Raw genomic sequence first — 17,964 nt, 5'->3', positions numbered from 1 at the left:
TACACTCTCTTAATGGCAATTTAACAAAACACCTAACTTCAGGCTCAGAGGTAAAAATGCTTAAGATAACCCACCTGAGACTCCCAGGAAGCATATTTATCAAAACGAGTTAAAGTCACCTTCTGAGTAATTGCTGTGGAGGTGTTTTAGCACAGCAGACAGGCACATTTTCTGTGGGTTGAGCGATTGATCACTAAGTTCTAGTAACAGGTGCATCTTGTTTCTGGGGCCTTGAAACATGACAGCCTGTAGAAAGACTATTAAAATCGCTTTGCTAACAAAGAAAAATCAATTGTTCTCCACAAGGAGGTGCCCTCCAGCACAATCAATATACAATAGTACAATGCTGGGCTGTAAAGCCTGTGAGCAGATTTAAGCTTTTGATTAGGTAAAAGGTGGCTGTTTTTCATCTCTGATGGACTAAGTGAGATAAAGGTCTATTTTGCTGCAAGTTGCATTTGGTTTTCCTCCAGTAGATCAACTTGTTAAGAGGAGAGTTTTTTTCCGTTGACTGTAATCCTTTCTAAAGTATCATTTTACCTGTTTTCAGTTAAAGTGTGTGGGAGAGGGTCAAAGTTGGTAAGGGACATATTTATGAGACTAGTCTCAGTCTCAGAATGAAGAGAAACATAGCACTGGTGACACCATCAATTCCATTGTTAAGAGCCCTAGTTGAAAAGTATATAATATTTGTGATTTCTTTGCTAAATGCAAGACATGTGTGAGTTGAGATGTCAGTTAGGTCTTGGTACTTTTTGTGCATTTTTCTACCAATAAATCAATAATCATCTGTCATTTACAGACACATATTTCAAGAGTAGAAAAATAGCATTTTCGTGGCATTTACAACCTCCATGTATTTTCATAAAGCTTTATCTGTGTGCCAACAATCTTTGAAGCAGGTACAAAACTCAAAATAAAACTCAATTCGGGCTGTTCAGATGCAGAAAAAGCACATTCTCAGTAACAAAGGCCTTTATGCTGAGAACATGAAGTGCTTTTTTACTCAAAGGAATGTTATAGGTGAATAGTGCAGTTAAAACCCATTGAACAATTGTCAGTAATTTTTCATACTTACCTACAATGTATGTACATTAATAGATTTGAAGTTTAATGTAAAAAACATGTGAAATGGTCTTGATTTTATAAAACGAGCAACATAGTTTAGTATTTTCATGGAAAATTAATTATATGTATTGTTGAGCATAAAACAGAAATAAAATGTTTTGTAGTTTACATGATTTTGAGAAATACACATTATTAAGGGGATGAATTTTTTTTTCAACATAGATCAACTAAAAAGCATCACTTACTAAAATTTCCAGACTTGTGAATTTGAGTTTAACTAGATGTATGGTTAATCTCATCCCTGTGAGGCTGTTTTGGCCATGGAGAGGTCAAGCAGATAGCCAGAAAGAAAGCAATGTGGTTCTCAGTCTATGCATCCAAAATAAAGACCAGGAAGTTTGAGAGGTAGTTAGGAAGTGAGGCTAAAACTCAAAGAAAGGAGAATACTGCAGAGTCAACAACCAGGAGAGGTCTATGAGTGTTTACCTTAACAAAACTAGATACTGCTGCAAGTTCTCAACTGGGATGAGTTAGACATAGCTATAAATTATCCCTGATCTGCATCTACGAAAGGGGGTTATATTTATCTCGGATCAGACACCCTTAGTGCCCATATGTTTTATTCAATATATTAGAAAGGGAGTTCTTCAGAAAGATGAAATTGATACAAGAGGGAAACATAAAGATGAAGGAAAAATATTTGTAAGAGCAATATGTTTGGAAAGTAATAAGCAAACCTACATGGATATTGACAGTAAAAAAGAAACAAAATGTTTTATGTTTAAAAAACATACATAGCAGGGACTCCTGGGTGGCTCAGTCAGTTAAGCGTCTAATTCTTGATTTCAGCTCAGGTCATAATCTCATGGTTCATGAGTTTGAGCCTCACATCCAGCTCTGTGCTGAGCTTGCTTTGGATATGTTCTCTCTCCCTCTCTCCCTCTCTCTATCTCTCTCTGCCCCTCCCTTGCATGCACTCTCTCCCTCAAAATAAAAATAAACATGAAAAAAATTAAAATATATATGTATGGCATATGAAGGTCATTGTATTGTCTGGAAAATTAATTTATATTTGACTTTAATCAGCTGAAAAGGAGTGTTGTAATCTCCAAGAGAGCTGTTAATATGTCAAGGAATGCTATAATAGTAAAAATAGCATAAGAATGTGAAACTCACAAGCTAATGGGTGTCAGATTGAATATTTAAAAACAAACAAAAGAAAAAAATAAAACAAAAGAAGGCTTAGAGGGAGAAAACAAGGTACACAGAACAGACAGAAGAAATAGGAAACAAATTACAAGATGGTAGCTTTAAATACAAATATATAAGGAAATTCATTAAATGTGAAAGTGAACTGAAAATACAATTAAATGATGAATATTAAAATACTTTAAAGAAAATAAACTCAAATAAAGGTACTTATAATAGATGTACTTTCAATATTAAAATTCAGAAAAATTAAAAATAAAAGAATAAGAGAATTATTGAACATCTTTTATATTTTTAGATTTTAAAACTGCGCTAATATCAAAGAAGACTGTGATGTAAGACATATTATTAAAGATCAAAGAGACATTTCATAGTGATAAAAGGGTAAAACCTCTAGGAAAATATAACGGTTCTAGTTTGTACACACCTTAGAGCCTCAAAGGAAATAACGAAAAATGTTATAGAAGTGTAAGAAAAATAGTTTCACGATTATATTCAAAGACTTTAAAACAACTCTTTCAGCAATTGATAGGACAAACACATAAATCAGTAAGGATATAGAAAAGTTGAACAACATAATTAACCAACTTGACATAATTGACAAATAGGGAATATTCGACCCAACAACTTCAAAATATAAACTAATTTAAGCTAAAAGTACAGAGAACTTATTGGCTTATTATAATTTATTATAATAGGGAAGTATGTACTTGAATCTTTGGGTTTCAGGCATTGGACTGACGGAGTTAAAAATACCTTATAGATGTTTTTTTCCTAGTTCATATCTGCTTTATTTTACATGTTTGATCTCCTTATCTCCTGCTGCAAATAAAGTGTCTTTTTGAGGCCTAGGAATATGGACCCAAGCAATTCTAAATTTATATTATTCTAGCATTGAAATCCCAAAGGCAAGAAACAGTCATCCATAGTAGCACTTGCTAAAAAGATTTGGAGAATACTCTGATTGACGTGGCTGTGGTCTCATGCTAATCCCTGAATTAAACATTGAGGACAGGAAGATGGGTCAAGGATCTAATTCTGCAGCAGCCTTATAAAATCCCACGGAGCAGGAGAGAAGTTTGCCAAATAAAAATGTTTTATGACCTTGAGGAAGCTCTAAACTTGTATCTTCCAGTACCATGAGACCACCCCCCCGCCCCAAGAAGATAGTCTTTGATGCTAGATAAGAATAGAAAAGTTACAAGAAGAATTATAATTGGCCCATTTTGGGTCACATTCATCCTTGAATAATTTTATCCAAGGGAATATAGTATTCTTATTTTTTCTTTCAAATTTTCAGTTGGAAATAATTTCAAATTTTATAAAGATTGAAACAATACTATAAAGAACTCCCTTATTTTCTTCACCCAAATTCACTAACGGTAAACATTTAGTCACATTTATTATTTTTTTAATGTTTATTTATTGTTGAGACAGAGAGAGACAGAGCACCAGTGGAGAAGGGGCAGAGAGAGAGGGAGACACAGACTCTGAAGCAGGCTCCAGGCTCTGAGCTGTCAACACAGATCCCAACGCAGAGCTTGAACTCACAGAGTGCAAGATCATGACCTGAGGAGAAGTTGGATGCTCAATTGACTGAGCCACCCACGCACCCCTGGTCACATTTACTTATCATAATGTGTACATGTGTGTGTGTACGTGCATATGCTTATGTTTAAACCATCTCAAATTATGTCTCAAAGCAAAAATCATGTCTTTACCCTTCTCAGCATTCATTTCTTAAGTACAAAGAAATTCTTTTGCATATTAGAGTATAATTATCAAAATCAGGAAATTTAACACTGGCACAATACTGTTGTATAAGGTACAGTCCATATTGAATTTGGATTAACATTCTCATTGTATTTAACCAATTTTCCCATGTTGGATATTCAGGGTCTTCTTTTCATTACATACTAATTTTGATCCTAAACTTCTGGACCTCTGTTTACCATAGTAGACTATTTATTTTCTGTGTTTCCTTTGTCTTACTGCCTTCTGCTATTTCCTTTTGTCATTTCTCTGTGTTGCCTCCATGGGATCAAAATATACAGTTGGTATCTCCTCCTTTCTCCTGCTATGTATAGCACTGTGTTTATTTCCTTCTGATGCCAACAGCTACACCTAGGTCTGCATTGACTTTAGGATTCTATGATTCTATGGATATAAGCTATTATTCACTCTAAACAAACAAAAATCCTTCAGATGTAGAAAGGAAACAATGTTTCCAGGTCTTCATCAATGTTCCTCCTAAGCCCAGAGTATATTTACATCTCCCTGTAGGTAGAAATAAGTCAATTACTCGAATATTCAATCAACCATCCTGAACTTTCAGTCACTTATCTAAATGAAAAAAAATTCATTGATTTGTTTTTGCATGGTTACCTTTTATTCAGGAATATGGCTTTGTTATTTTCTCTAAAATCACCTTGACATAATTTTTTTTCTAGTTGATTAAACTTCAGCAAAAGTTTAAATAATGGCACAATAGCATATCTTGTGACCCAGAACTTTCACTCCTAAGAATTTAAAGCTCCCCCTCAAAAAATGACAAGATAAAAACACAAAGATAATCTATCTGAAATTCACAATAATGCCAAAAATATAGATGCAACTAAATGTCCAAACTGGAAAAGTTAAATAAACCATAGAACATTTACACAATTAAGTATAACTTTTTAAAATCGCAATGTACAATAGTACTTAAGACCTGAGAAAATTGTTCAGGTCAATAAATCAGGTTATAAAGTGATTATTCTAGAATTATTCCTATGTTAGGTAGCAAAAATTGGTATTTGATAGATTTCTTACTCTGGAGACAAAAAGAAAACAGTCTAAAGCAAAAACTAGAAATGTTCTTGAGGGAAATTATAAACAAAATATATGAAACCTAAAAGACTTTTCTGTTTTCTGGGCCAAAATCTGTCTTGGGGAAGTGTCTTCTATATTAATAATATTCAATGATGCTATACATTGATAAGTATAGCTCCCTCATGACTGCTTGACTGTCAAATTCAGAACTTCTTTATATTTAGCCTATATGCCTGTCACACCAAGGATTCAACCCAGAACCTTATCAAGCTCACTGAGATGGCCAGATTCTCTCAGCAATATATGAAATTTATATTCCTCTTCTCTACCCATCACTATTGGTCAACTCATTCACTTTTGCTCTCTGTCCTAAACATAGTGGTGAAACAAGAAACATAACAAAACTCTCTTTTATGCTTCCTCCAGCCCATAGGCAAAGTTGGGTATATTTTATGCCAGAAACAAAATGACTGAGTTGTCTCAAAGCAAGAAACATTGGACATAGTATGGGATCTGCAGCTGATTATGCTGGCAAGGTAAAGAAGAGGAAGCCAGGTCTAAAATACCTGGCCAACATTGACCAGGATGATTTTGCACATGATTTTTATGGTTTTTATCTTCTACTTCAAGATAATAGTTGGAGGGGATAGTAATCGATTGGTTAATGCCTTACTTGGGCCACAAATAGAGGTAGTGAATGGTTCTAGAGTGTTTAGCTCATTCATATCCCTGATCTTCTTTGTTTTTATATACATAAGACATTTGGAATTCCATTGCTCCAGTGTCCTCTTGCCATGCTTATCAAACTAGCAATAAAACACGATTATTCAATGTTTGCTTAATGTTTTATAAATACATCTTATAAAAGGTCAAATTTCAATAACTTATTTCAATTCATTATGAGATAGTAATACAGGGTATAGATAGAACAAGCAGGGAGATACATCTGAAGGCAAGTTTTAGAAGACTTTTGGGGGCAAATGTGCATACAAAGGGAATGAAGGGTATGTTAGAGCATAATTGTTGAGTTTTGTTTAGAACACATTAAATTTGAGAGATTTGTAGAAGATCCGGTTTGAGATGTCCAGTAGTAAGTTTGACATTAGGATTTGGAGCTGAGGTTAACATTGTGGTGTTTAGAAGATGTCAGAATAAATAAAGGTTGAAACCATAGGTTTCAAAGAGATAATCCAGACAGAATACATAATGTGAGACTAGAAAAAGGCCAAGGATGTCCACCAGATCAAGAACAGGGAACTGACAGGTATAGCCAAAAAGGCAGGACACAGCAATACCCTGAAGCTTCTTAAAGACAGAGAATGTAGCCAAGTGTGACAAAGATGTGATTTGTCTCTAAGTCCCACACATGTCATCCTAGAACTCAAATTTCTGTAAAGGCTACCAATATTTTTATCATAACATACTGTCTCCATGCAGAGCAGAAATTGCCCTTTCTGTTCTGAAGTATCTGGGGCATGACAAGAGGGTTCCTTTCCAGTTTTCCTATGTGTAGCCTACATACATGCGTACATTGACTCTGGCTACATCAAGCTTTAGGTCTTGTTATGATCCTTCCTGTTTCCCTGGCTCCTACTCACCTTGATGACGGTTACCCATTTTGTTTTGGCTGCTCCATTCTTTGTCCAGCCCCTATCCACTCCTGTTCATGCTGCAGTGCCACCAAACTACTTATCTGGTTTCTGTTGGCATCAAAATTTTTCAGATATCCTCTTTTTTTCTCAATTCCAGTTATCTTAGTATGTCCCAGTTATTATCATATGCCATTATAGGGCTAATTTTGCTGTTTTACCATAATTCTGTTTCTAATCTCTTTTATGACCTGTAATTGGGGCACTGGACACAGAAGTCAGGTTGATTAACTAGCTAGCTAGCTAGATATCTTCAAATATATACAAAGACATTCAACTCAAATAATGTGTAAAGGGTCATCTCCAAATATATTCAAAGACACTCTATTCAGTAATGCATAGAAAGCCATTTTCCTTAAGCTGAAACCCCCAAGCCTCAACTCTGGAATCTTCTATTAGAGCAATTTGATGGATCATGATGAGTAAAGAATTAAGGCACACCTCCAATTCCCAGTCTTCAAGTCTGAGCAGTATTCCACAATAAGTTGCAACACTGAGTAACTGCTTAAATAGACCTGTCCATCTAATCTCTTCTGTCATTTACAAATGAGCCCTGATGCTACTATTGAGCTGATCTGGGGGGACAGAATTCACAAGATCTTCCATCAGCTTGTTTCAATCTGGATATGCTGCTCTCCCCCAGGATCATTGGTGATGCATTTAAAAGCTGTCTCTCTACACCAGGGCACCACTGTCATTCGGGACCAAACATGCACTCAGAACCTTCCCACATTCTCTTTCTTGGTTTATTTCTTTTTGTCATTTAGGGATGTCATATTGAAATATCCTTGAGAACAGATATGAGGATGATATTGTCTACAATCTTGTGCTTTTAACATAGGAAGCAGACAACAATATTGGGTGAGGGATAAGGAGGGACATAAACCTAGGGCCCTTCTCTTAGGCTTTTCCCAGAGGAACTCACAGTTGCTAGAAAATGAGCCTCCAGGGTCTAATTACAGTCCTCATCCATCTCTTGCGTCAAATAATTGCATCCTAATTGATCAGCTTGCCTCCACTCTTGATAGGCCCCAATATACCCTACACATATCTACAAAAGAACATTTTTAAGACAAAAATATCAGTCTTCACCCTTCTCCTTCATACTCTTTGATGACTCACCTTAGCCAAAAGCTGAGTTTCTAAAATGTGCTTTATATTAAGAATCACTGGGGTCTTATTTTATTTTATGAATTAAATTAGCAGATGGCCAAATTAACTATTTCTTTTCAGTTTACAGTCTATATATCTTTTTATATATTTTTTTAACATTTATTTATTTTTGAGACAGAGAGAGACAGCATGAACGTGGGAGGGTCAGAGAGAGAGAGGGAGACACAGAATCTGAAACAGGCTCCAGGCTCTGAGCTGTCAGCACAGAGCCTGATGTGGGGCTCGAACTCATGGACCACGAGATCATGACCTGAGCGAAGTCAGATGCTTAACCGACTGAGCCACCCAGGTGCCCCAAAATCTTAACACATGTTGTAGGCAGAATAGTGGCCACAAATTTGTAGGCACCCTGAATCCTTCCTTTACCTTGCCAGAGAAGAATTTCAAACTCTGGTTTCAGCCTCTCTTAATAACCTCAATCCCAAGCATACTTCCTCATATCTTCCATCCCATGTAAGGTTAGCACATCACCTTTAGCCTGAATCGTACGGGATTAGGATTTCTGGATCCTATTCTAGACCTACTGAATCTGAAACTCAGGCATCTTTATCTTAAAACCCCAAGTGATCCTACTGTTGAAGAACCTTGTTTTAGTAGATCAAAATGTGGAATGATTGTGGTGTTCATCTAGGCTGAGGGTACAATCATCTTAAAAGCTTTGTTAGAATGATGTGTGCCCTGGGGAGCCTGGGTGGCTCAGTCAGTTAAGCATCCAACTCTTGATTTCAGTTCAGGTCAGGATCTGACAGTTCGACTCAGGTCACGATTGATCTCATGGTGTGTGAGGTCGAGCCCATGTTGGGCTTCATGCTGACATGGAGCCTGCTTAGAATTCTGTCTCTCTCCGCCCCTCCCTCACTCTCTCTCAAAAATAAATAAACTTAAAAAAAAAAGAATGAGTGTGCCCAGCTTTTTTTGTGTGTCACCAGGAGCTGGCATTGAAATGCCTATCTTAAGAATGCTTCTCAGAAGATTCTGACAGTCACAGATTTTCCCTCTTTCTCTCTCTCTTCCTCTCAGTTGCCAGTCCCTATTATCTACCTGAAATTGTCCACCAAATTTTTATATTCTTGGGTCATATATCATTTCATCCATAAAGATGTCTCCATATCCACATTTAGGAAAGATTAACTGCTCTCATTATTGTACTCAAATACTTATTAGATATTTATAATACAAAATTTCACATACTGAATTACAGTCAGTGATCTGTTTCTTTTTCACCTACTAGACTGTGAGCTCCTCAAGAGAAGGAACTCTGTCTTTTTATTTTTTGTCATCTCCAGAGCCTGTTGAATATGCGCTGAAGTCGTTACAAATTATGTTTTAGGAACACAGAATAACAAATATCTCAGTAATAGGAAAGTAATAGGAAAGTCAGTGAGACAGCTTCTAAAACGACAATTTTAATTCTCCCATCTCCAGAAAACAAAGCAGTTTTGTTCCATGTTTTCTGAAATTTCTTACTATGAATATCAGTGTAGTAACTTTCATCTCCTTTAAATGTGTCATTTCTGCTTTGGGAAACTCTATGATAAATTTCAATATTATTTTCCTTGAAATTCATAAAGAATAGGAAAGGCCAATGGTAGTTTGTTCACTCATATTAAACATCCTTCCCTGAAGAAAGGTTATATAGTCCCACTTTCTGGAACTCAAGCATGGCTAAGTGACATTCTTTGGCCAGTGACTATTAGCTGAAGCACTAGTCTAAGTTCAGAGCAGAAGCTCCAAGAGTAAGCAGATGGTTACCATGTGTTTTTCCCCACTTGTAACAACCAGCAGTGTTCTGGCTTGCAACTGCACCATCACTAGGAAGTCTGAGACAGGACTGCACCTGGCCCGTGGTGGGTATGTACAGAGAGAAAGAAAGAAGTGTTGTTTGTGAAAGCCACTTAACACAATCTGGAATAAACTGATACAAGTCTCTTGTGACATTGGACCCTGAAACCACAAGCATCTTTGAGTTCCCAAGCAGGTATGGCAATAAACCTGAACGTGGAAACCTTAACTAGTGGGTTCACCATAGTAAGTCTTTATACTAAAGTTAAAGTAAATTTTTTGACCTTTTGGGGCACCTGTGTGGCCCAGTTGGTTAAGCGTCCAACTCTTGATTTCGGCTCAGGTGATGATCTCATAGTCCAGCCCCATTCTTGACAGCATGGAGCCTGCTCAGGATTCTCTCTCTCTCCCAGTGCCCTTCTCCCCTTCTTACTCTCTCTCTCTCTCTCTCTCTCTCTCAAAATAAATAATCTTAAATATTTTTTGAGCTTTTTAGGAGTTGGGGTGATATTAGGGACACTTAGAAGTAAGTGTGTGTGTGTGTGTGTGTGTGTGTGTGTGTGTGTATGGTTTGACTGTTAGAGTTACTGGAGGTCTTACTATCATGTAGTGCCTTGGGGGTGCCAGATGCTATACATCCTATGATGTATGAGAGAATCTTGCTCAAGAATTGTCTAGCCTAAATGTTCACTGCTCTGGTGGAGAACACTAGACCACACAAACTACTTTAAATATGCAAGTTAATTAAATTGAAAGAAGAAGGAAAGAAAGAAGGAAGGGAAGGGAGGAAAGCAAGGAAAGGAAGGGAGGGAAGGAAGGGAAGGAAGGAAACATGCAAATTCAATAGTTATGTTTACAATGAATAAATGAAAAGTGAGTATGTCAGAATTTGAATTTTTATTCTAATAGGTTTCTGAATCTGTTTGTCAAGAACATTCTCATGTTCCTAACAAATCCTTGTTCTGGAAACCATTGCATTTCTAATTTTATAGCATATTCTTGAATCAGTTCTTAAATCAAAGGGAAATTTGAAGACTGTTTCTCAGACATATAGTGTCTCCCCCTCTCAGGATTTTAATTTTTACTAATGTGGATATAAATCTATTTATTATCAGTTTTTGTTTTCCACGTGGGTGTTATTCCTGCCCTTCACCCAAGTATTTGTTCTCTTTTGCTACTTTCCTTAATAGATGTTATACATCCCCAGACAAATGCTATAGTTCCTTTCCCTTTGGACAATACTGTATACATCTTGAGCCTTCACCATGAGCCCAAGCTACCATTTGGCAGGCATTATTTGATGCTATGCTATGATTTCCCTCTTTACCTTCTTGCTATTGTAGACAAGGATGTTTCCCAAGGGAAGACATTCAGTCTTCCAGAAGGGACTTTGGCATTGTATTCAGAAACTGATAAATCCTTTCCAATCTCATCTACTAGACCAAACATCATGTTACATCTCTTGGGTGAGAGCTGACGTTGTAAACTCATGCGAACTGCTGTTTCTTGTCATCTTGTTGCATCCACTGGCATTACTGCTGAATGTTTCTCCTCTCTTAGTCACCTTGGTGCTTTGCATTGGACGTAAGCATTTCTCAGTTGTGCCAGGACGCCACCGTCATTTTACTGGCCTCATTGCTTTTAGCAGTATTTCCCAATTTAGTATCGACAACTGTGAGTTTCATTGGAATGCTTCTACTCTTTTCCATTTATTTCATTAGGTATCGTATTAACTTGCACCACGGCGGCAGTATCTATCATGATGGCAACACGCCATGGTAGAATTCGAGTCTCCTGAACACTGAAGAGTCAGGGAACGAAGAGAGTTTGTGCTGTCCACTTGGTGGATCTTTCACTGAAGTCCAAGTGGATTGGATGACGAAAGAACTGGCTTGTCCTCACACACAGAAAAAGATCAAAGAACAGCATCATGATGAAACTTAGAGCCTTAAGTGAATTAAATAATCCAGGGTGTAAGTAACTATTTTCAAAAGGGTCGACAATGTTTGAGGCCAAATCTATTCTCTCCTCCCCTAAATCTCGATTGATTGTATATATTGTCTGAAATCATGGGGTATACTCTGAATCTTTTATTTCATTTCTTTTCATCAAGCCCGAGAAAGCTGTGTGAATGTTAATATGAACTGAATAAATCCTGTGATCACTGTAGCACCTTATAATGATGTGTTCCCAAACTGCCATATCACGGTTGATTATTGCTTCTTTTTCTTTGCAATCCTTCATTTAATTTCCACTCCTTACACCGGTGTTAATATTCTGACTATTTGAATTCACTTTTGAGTTCATGAGATGCTGTATCAAATGTTTTGCTAAAATCCAAATGTATTCCATCTCCCACATTGCAGTCATCCACTAATCTTGTAATTCAATAAAAAAAGCAATCAGATTTGTTTGGCATGATTTGTTCTGTGTAAACCCATGCTGCTTATTGCTCAATAGTGCTTAAATGATAAGTAGTGCTCAACGCAAATTTCCTCATCTAACTTCTCATTTTAGCTTGGAAAAGTCTATAGTGTTTTTGTTCATGGATTTTCTCCTGGCACATTGCTAGTTCCTGGGTCTTAAACACCAGAGAACAGAGAGAACATACTAGGTTTATGGTGGTACCATTCATCTTGTTTTGCCTTCCTATGTTTTTCCATTTGTTATCCCTACATTTTCATATCAGATTTTCATTAAATTTATTATGTGAGTAATCCCTTTATTCCCATTTTCCTATAACATCTTTTTAGTACTTGGTAATTGGTGGAGGGACAAGAACACTGAGATTAAAATTTATTTCAAACATCTTTGAGAATAAAGAGCAATGCCTTGGTTCTATTTATGCAGTCTATCCAGATTAGTCATGTAATATAAGAAAGAGTTGCAATTTATCTCAAGTCTGAATCTCACACTTAATGGATGATAATTATTTAATTTTGATGGATTCTTTAGTTTTCACTTGACCATAATTTAAATCACTGTTATGGGTTGAATTGTGGCTTCCCTCCTAAAAAGAGGCACATGGAGTGCTAACTGCAGGGCTTTGGAATGTGATCTTATTTGGAGATAGGATTTGTACAGAGGTGAATGAAACTGAGGTCATTATGGTGAGTCCTAATTGAATATGACTGACATCCTTCTGAAAAGGAGAAATTGGACAAAGGGGTAGAATCACAGGGAAGACAACGTGAAGAGACACAGGGGGAAAAGGCCAACCATAAGCCAAGGAGAGAGTCCTGGGACAGATCCAGCCCTCTGAAAGTACCAACCCTGCCAGCACCTCGGTTTTAAACTTGTAGTCTTCAGATCTGAGACAACATTTCTGCTGGTTAAACCCTCCTGTTTGTGCTCTTTGGTACGGCAGTCCTAGCAAACTAACCGAGTACTTGTCCTATAAGAATATTGTTTTGTTTTCATTAGTCCTCTTAGATTATACTCTTCAAGGATTATTTCCATTTCTTGGTAATCACAGATTTTATGCCAATGTACCATGTGAGCAGGCGTTAAGGTCCTGTAGGAATCAAAGCATTTTTGAAGGGAAGGGAAGAACAAAAAGGACATTCTATATTCAGCAGTTTCCCATTCTGAAGATGAACAATAACATTATTTTTAGGGACTGTGAAAAAGACTAGACACCCAGCAGGCAATTCTGATTCTTTTTAAGTTGCTGGTGACTTGAGGGAATTATTTCCCATCCATTGTACAGGGGCTGATGGGGCTGTAAGAAAGACGCCGTGCCCTTTTACAGGCAAGGAGTAAGGACCCAAACGAAGAGCCAACTCTTGGGTTTTCTCTCCTGGGCTCCTGAATCTTAAAGTGATGCAAGAATGGGAGGATAGTTGATAATAATTGATTTCAGTAAGGGCGACCTCAACAGATTTATCATTATTTCTTGCCACTATAACTTTTTTGAATCTCAGTTATCATATCCATCAGTTTGGCCATCTTACTATGCTTCTACTAAGCTCCTTTTCCACTTACAACACGTAGAGTCACAGTGCATTCATTTTCATGAGGACATATCTGAAATTCATAAAAAATAAAATCTCTCCAGTTCAACCCCACAGACACCCAGATAGATCCCTAATGCTTATAAACTTCCACCATTCCCTGGATGATAAAATAGAAGATACAGGAATATAAAAAATAAATGTTTTGATACATATTATGAGTTACCACAGGTCTGAGGAAGGAGGAGGTTAACTTCATCAGGTCCAAGAAAGATTCTCTGTTAAGTAGATGTGTCCTGGAGGGATGGTTTGATGATTCAGTCACCAAATGTCATCATGGGAAGCAACCCAAAGAGAGCATTACAATCAGGCTTTCTGATATAGAGTGGAGTGATAAAGAGTGAATTTATTTTCCAAGGTTTGAGAGTGAAAAAGTGGGCATTGTTAATAATATGCAGGGGCAATAGGTGAGTTGTGCCCGTCCAACAAGGACTACCCTAGTATCCCAACGGTACTTAGGCAGGTATCAACCTATGAGCTCTCTGCTATAAAATAGTCATTGCCACTGCAATTATGAGATGGAATGTATCAAAGACTGGAAATAACTCAGTGTTAGAAGGATTCTTTACTCCTGTCTATTGACCTTTTTAAGCATCAGTGGTAGGATGGGGTCAAGGGGCCAGTTATCAGGGTAGGTACCAAGAGAGTTACAGTGTCTACAAGATGGGGCCTCTTGGCTTTGAAAAACGCCTAATCAGTGGTTATTGTGGGAATGATTAAACCACCAACCACAAGTAACACAATAAGCCCTTCATAACATGGTGAGGAATCCCAGTATGTACATGTATGCAGCAAGTGTACATTTGATAAATGCTTTTAATCATGATGTTCAGGATCAAAGTGGTCCAGAAGTTAATGAGTCCATATTCTGCTCCGCCTTGATTTATAAATTTTCAACATTCTCCTGCATAATGGGCCACATAAACTTACATTTGGTGATTAATTAAATGCTTCTTTTTATGGTAATAGGCATGATTGAACTTGTATCCTCATTATATTTGAAGAAAATTATCCCTGCTTTCCACTGTATCTAGCATTCATAAGGCTACTTCTTTACCATACTTCTTTTGCAGAGTCTGGGCACTAAATAATAGATTATTTTAGCCTAACTGATATAGCACATAATTCTCTAAGTGTATGTTAGATTTACATGGGTTAGTCTTATTTAGTTTGAGGACAGGGATTGCATTTTAGATTTATTGTATATTCCATATAGTTTACCTATGGAATGGCACATTTAGTTTGAATGCAGAAAATACATAATCAATTGATTTATAGCAGTGTTTACTACCAATTTGTGGAAGATTCGTATTTGGGGATTTTGAGAGATTAAATCAATGGATTTCCAAACAGAACAAATTGAAATGAATCATCTCAAGTCTGTTCTAATATGAATGAATTAATATTCAGCCAATGAATAAATCAGGGTGTGATGTACTTCTCTTTGGGGATCTAAATTATCCCAACATTTATTTTCATTTTTCTCCTTGTTTTGATTTTAGAAATACTGCCTGAGGGTTTCTGCATAATGACAATTTTTTGTGAAACGAAGTAAACAGTAAATTGTGGGGAAGAAGTCATTTTTCAGTTGACTCTATTTCATAATTTTCTTGATACTGAATTTCAGTGGTAAGTATGCAAAATAATCAGAATGGCAATTTTACGTGCTGTTTGTAACATTTACTATTAAGATCTTCATGAAACAAGTAACAATCAACAAAGAAAATTAGAATTATCACATTTGGGCCTAGTATTATGTAGCTGAGAAAAAAATAATATAATCTTATCTCTTCACATGTGATCCTCTCAGTAACGAAGCAGAAGTTTACTCCGTAAGTGAATGATTCTAAACAAATCACCTTAATCTGTAAATGACGGAGTACCAAATTGCAAGGAATAGATTTTTGTAAGGAATCTATTACAAGAAATTTGGAAAGTCAGAGAAAAATACTCTATTTCTTTTAATTTAGAACGTTCTTAGTGTTGGGTCACCTGGGTGGCTCAGTCGGTGGGTGCCCGACTTCGGCTCAGGTCATGATATTGCGGTCTGTGAGTTCGAGTCCCACTTTGGGCTCTGTGCTGACAGCTCAAAGCCTGGAGCCTGCTTTGGATTCTGTGTGTGTGTGTGTGTGTGTGTGTGTCTCTCTGCCCCCTCCCCCCCACACACTCTGTCTTTCTCTCTCTCAAAAATAAACATTAAAAAATTTTTAAATAGTTAAAATGGCAAGTTTTATGTTATATACATATTACTACATTTTTAAAATAGAAAAATTAAAGTATTTAATGTTTATGATTACTTCTTTAAAGTTTATTTTGATAGAGAAAGCACAAGTGGGGGAGGGGCAGAGAGCGAGGGAGAGAGAGAATCCTCGCAGGCTCCACACTACCAGCAGAGTCCCACTCCGGGCTTAAACTCATAAACCAAGAGATCATGACATGAGCCAAAGTTGGATGCTTAACCAACTGAGTCAGCCAGGTGCCCCAATATTTGTGATTGCTTTTAAGTATAAAGTAAAATATTTCTGTAGTATCAAAAGTAGGATAGCATTTTAGACTGCAGTTTGAAAACTAGTGCTACACGCATTGTCTTTTTTTTTCCCTCCTATTTTTTTCCCACTACATGTTTCTTCTGACAGTTAAACTGACGTTAAAACTATAGGACAAATACTTTTACTAGCTATTCAGGAAATTAAAATGTATAAAAAATGTCATAGTTCACTTTGCAGTAATGTGACATTATTACAAATTAAGATTTCTTTATAAAATACTTTCTATGCTTTCAGTTCTACTTTCTAATTTAAAAATCTGTCTGTTGCTCCTTCTGAATCATGTAAATTCAGATTTACTGTGCCTTAAAAGTTTTCTGGAAAATCTATTACTTTCACAAGTCATGTCTAATAGCATAAATCATGGGGGCAGTGTTTACAACTTTCTGATGAATTTGATCAGTACATCTGTCTCCTTTGGGAACATTAAACTGTACCCTTCTCTGGTAGAAAAACGAAAACAAAAACAAAGTGGTACTTCATTTTGATTCTGAAATGCTTAAAGATTCGGAGCGGGGGGGTAATCACCATTTGATGTTGCTGTTGTTTAAATAGCACTTGATTTCTTTTCCAGATTTTTCTATAGAGACTATTCAAAAATGGTTAAAGAAATGTTTTAAGTAAGACCGTGTTTCAGCAAAATGGGAATCATCGTTACATACATTTTTAAGGCATTAGAAATTTAAATCAAGAAAGTAGCCAGGCCCAAGTTACAGAAAAGAGTTGATGAATTTGACTGTGATCACATGACATCTTGACATCACATTTTTGTTTTGCCGGGAGCCTCAGCTTCTCCTCAATAAGAGCCATGAGTGACACAGGCAGTGCTGTAGGTCATGCATACACATTGGTTGGCACATGGGAATCACTAAAATAATTCAGAGAGTTCCCGTCCCCAAATTTCTTTCTGATACAGTTGCTGAGAGGATTAGGTGAAATAATGTATTGAAAGAGATTAGAACACAAAATTAGAAAACCATTGATCAGGTGTCCTGGGAACTAAGTAACCAGAAAGAGAATAATACATGGGAAGCAGTGGAAGGACAGCAAAGAGGTTACTCAAGTGCTTGGTCATACATGAAATGATTAAAATGATTCAGATGTGCCAAAATTTGGATGTGTCAAAAATTTAGATGTTCCGCCCTCCAGTTTTAGATGTGCCACCTTCCAGAGTGATCACGATCATGCTTTCAATTTCTGGGCTTTTATTTTAGATTCAAGTTTTAAGCATATTTAATTTTCTATCATCACAAATTTCATAGCATGTTTTCTCAAACTGTAAGTATAATTTCAATACACCCATGTGAATTAAAAATGTCTTCCCCATAGAAACATAATGTTAGAACGGAAGTACATAAGAATATTAGGGTCTACTTGCAAAACAAAAACAAAACAAAAACAAAAAAAACCCCACAAGATGCTACCTTACATATGAATTCATAAGCCATAGCTATTCTGTATGTAACTGAACATTCTAAAGTCATCATTACTTCTATAAAGTTACCCACTAGTCCACTCTCTTCTTAAACTGTATTTTCCCATAAATTGTTTTTTTAATAAATCCTTCTAAATGTGTCTCATGTTTAAAAAAAATTAAGTCAAGCCCTACAAGTACTAGTTGTGTTCTGAGTAAACTGGGTCAAATTCTTCAGCATGATGTGCAACACTGATATTTTATGGAATGTTGGCTGTTATGGAATTCTCACAATTGCT

This window comes from Acinonyx jubatus, chromosome A2, assembly GCF_027475565.1.
Source record: "Acinonyx jubatus isolate Ajub_Pintada_27869175 chromosome A2, VMU_Ajub_asm_v1.0, whole genome shotgun sequence".
NCBI lineage: Eukaryota > Metazoa > Chordata > Mammalia > Carnivora > Felidae > Acinonyx > Acinonyx jubatus.
This window is presented reverse-complemented; position numbering follows the sequence as displayed.